Genomic DNA, 3503 nt, shown 5'->3' with positions numbered 1-3503 from the left:
CTCCTCCCTTGGGGGGTGGGGAGGCCAAAGAGCCAGTCATTGAGTTCCTGTTAGAAATAGTCCTTGTTCCCCTCACTATGGGAAACCAATTGGTTACTGAGCTACCACAGGCTACATCTGAGCAGAGGTTCTAGGTTACATTCATACATGGTCCTTGGTTGAATGTCAGTCTCTGAAAAGACCCTGTGCCCAGATATATTTGGTCCTTGTGGAGCTCCTATCCTTTCCCCATCAGACTAACTCCCCTTCTTTCTTATGATTCCCTGTACTCTGCCAAAGGTTTGGTCATGAGTCTTTGCTTTGAAAACACTGCTAGTTAGAGTCTTTCAAATGCGCTCAGTAGACTCCTGTCCTACGTTCAATGCACATCCTATCTGTCTTTCTAAACGAGGATTGATCATCTTGCCCCATGTCCACTCTCTTGATTATCTTTTTTAGGTGTACAGATTTCATTATGTTTATCACATCTTATAGGTCTATATAAGTGAGTATATACCGTGTTTGTCTTCCTCCTTCTGGGATATTTCACTCAGGATGATCTTTTCTAGATCCCACCATTTGCCTGCAAATTTCATGATTTCCTCCTTTTTGATTGCTGAGTAGTATTCCATTGTGTAAAAATACCACAATTTCTGTACCCATTCCTCCGTTGATGGACATCTGGGTTGTTTCCAGGTTCTGGCTATTACAAATAAAGCTGCTATAAACATGGTTGAGCAAATATCCCTTTTGTGTACTTGAGCAAAATTTGGGTATATACCTAGAAGTGGTATAGCTGGGTCTTGAGGAAGCACTATTCCTAATTGTCTTAGAAAGCACCAGATAGATTTCCAGAGTGGTTGTACCAGTTTACATTTCCACCAGCAGTGGAGGAGGGTTCCCCTTTCTCCACAACATCTCCAGCATGTGTTGTCCCTTAAGTTTTTCATCTTGGTCATTCTGATGGGTATAAGGTGATATCTCAGGGTCGTTTTGATTTGCATTTCCCTGATGGCTAATGAGGATGAGCATTTCTTTAAGTGTTTCTCTGCCATTTGATATTCCTCTGTCGAGAATTCTCTCTTTAGCTCTGTTCCCCATTTTTTAATTGGATTACTTGGTTTGCTGCATTTCATCTTCTTTAGTTCTTTGTATATACTTGATATTAGTCCTCTGTCAGATAAAGGGTTAGTGAAGATTCTTTGCCAATCTGTAGGCAGGCGTTTTGTTTTGATGACAGTGTCCTTTGCTTTACAGAAGCTTTTCAGTTTCATGAGGTCCCATTTATTGATTGTTGCTCTTAGAGCCTGTGCTGTTGGTGTTCTGTTCAGGAAGTTGTCTCCTGTGCCAATGAGTTCTAGGCTGTTCCCCACTTTTTCTTCTAACAGATTTAGAGTATCTGGTTTTATGTTGAGGTCTTTGATCCACTTGGACTTTAGTTTTGTGCAGGGTGATAAATAGAGATCTATTTTCATTTTTCTGCATGTGGATATCCAGTTGGACCAGCACCATTTGTTGAAGATGCTGTCTTTTTTCCATTGAATGATTTTGGCTTCTTTGTCAAAAATCAAGTATTCATAAGTGTGTGGGTTTATTTCTGGGTCTTCTATGCGGTTCCATTGATCCTCCTTTCTGTTTTTATGCCAATACCATGCAGTTTTTATTACTATTGCTCTGTAGTACAACTTGAGATCGAGGATGGAGATACCTCCAGATGATCTGTTGTTGTACAGGATTGTTTTGGAGATTCTGGGTTTTTTGTTTCTCCATATGAAGCTGAGAATCTTTTTTTCAAGGTCTGTAAAGAATTGAGTTGGTATTTTGATGGGAATTGCATTGAATCTGTAGATTGCTTTTGGCAGGATGGCCATTTTCACAATGTTAATCCTACCAATCCATGAGCACGGGAAATCTTTCCATCTTCTGAGATCTTCTTCATTTTCTTTCTTCCGAGACTTAAAGTTTTTCTCAAACAGGTCTTTCACTTGCTTGGTTAGTGTCACCCCAAGGTACTTTATGTTATTAGTGGCTATTGTGAAGGGTATTGTTTCCCTAATTTCTTTCTCAGCCCTTTTGTCTTTGGTATAGAGGAGGGCTTCTGATTTTTTTGAGTTGATTTTGTATCCTGCCACTTTGCTGAAGGTGTTTATCAACTAGAGGAGTTCTCTGGTTGAATTTTTGGCGTCACTCATATATACTATCATATCATCTGTGAATAGTGACACTTTGACCTCTTCCTTTCCGATTTGTAACCCCTGATCTCCTTTAGTTGTCTTATTGCTCTGGCTAGAAATTCAAGTACTATGTTGAAGAGGTAGGGAGAGAGTGGGCAGCCTTGTCTTGGATTTTGGACAGTTTTAGTCATTTTTTTAATTCCATTGTATGTTCACAAATTTCTTTAAGGAGTTTATCTATTTCTTGCTTTGGGAACTCTGTTATATTCATAAAGGCTATTTTAAGATCTTTGTTTTGTGCTCCATCTATGTTGGATTATTCAGAGTCTGCTGTGGTAGAGTTGCTGGTCTCTAGTGGATACATATTGTCTTGGCTTTTATTGATTGTGTTTTGCCCTGGAATTGAGGCATCTGGATTTGGGAAGATTGCTATTCTAGGTGTTAATATCATATCTTCTTTTTCTTGTGTGTGTGTGTTTTATTCCTTGCTATCTGTTGCCTTCTTTGTTTCTTAGGGTATGTGTTGCCTGATAGGGTCCTAATAAAAAATGACCACTTTTGGCTCTGGGTCAGATATGTTTCTAGGTATTAGGAACTGACACTTAAGAATGGGGATAAGCTAGGATGTGAGTGAAGTGTTCCATAGGAGAGAGGAAAAGGGGTCTTCCACCAGGATCTGCTTAGAGACCTGGGAATGGGGCAAAGTGTGAGATGAAACCTCAGCAGGTATTCTGCTACAGAGCTGGGGAGGAGCCTAGATTTGGAGGAGAGGAGAAGTGAGGATCTGCAGTTATCCCTCCTGCTTTCTTGCCTAGAGTGACAGCCCCACTCTATATATGGTAGGCTTCTACAGATGTGTAAATGTTTGACCAAATTAGTGCTGTTAGTAATATGTAAAATTCTTTATTAACATTTACTATGCAATCTTTTAAAAAGAAACATCCTTCCCCTACAAGCTTTGCAGGTATGTGTGTGCATCGGAAGGTAGCAGAGAGGAAAGAATCTATGTCTATACTCAGTGTTCTGACCTGTTGAAATCTGGATGATTAGTAGCCTAACACTCTCTGAAAAAATGAGAGGCCGAGATGATTCCTCCCTCCAGTGCAGAACCACGTGGCATGGATAAGGAGCTAGCCTGATATGACCACCAGTCCAGTGCCACATAGGACCAGATGGGCTCCAAAGACAGTGAGCAAGCCAAAGAATAGAAGGACCCTGCCTGGGACTGCGGGCCTAGGCAGGAGTAGGCACAAAACAGATGCGCCTTGTGTGATGCCACTTGGGCAGGCCAGGAAAGGAGTGTGCTCGAGATAACCACTAAGCCATGGGGCCTGGACAAGGAGATATCTG

The 3503-nt window shown here is 41.1% G+C and overlaps 1 pseudogene; it reads left to right on the top strand.

Annotated features, from left to right (window-relative positions):
• The first annotated feature begins 3095 nt into the window (after positions 1–3095).
• Positions 3096–3215, top strand: LOC129677948 (small nucleolar RNA SNORA17; annotated as a pseudogene).
• The last annotated feature ends 288 nt before the right edge of the window (positions 3216–3503 follow it).

Source organism: Psammomys obesus, unplaced genomic scaffold (genome assembly GCF_907164565.1).
Source record: "Psammomys obesus unplaced genomic scaffold, mPsaObe1.curated_primary_1811, whole genome shotgun sequence".
NCBI lineage: Eukaryota > Metazoa > Chordata > Mammalia > Rodentia > Muridae > Psammomys > Psammomys obesus.
Note: the sequence above shows the minus strand (reverse complement) of the source record. Positions and strands in the feature narration are given on the sequence as shown.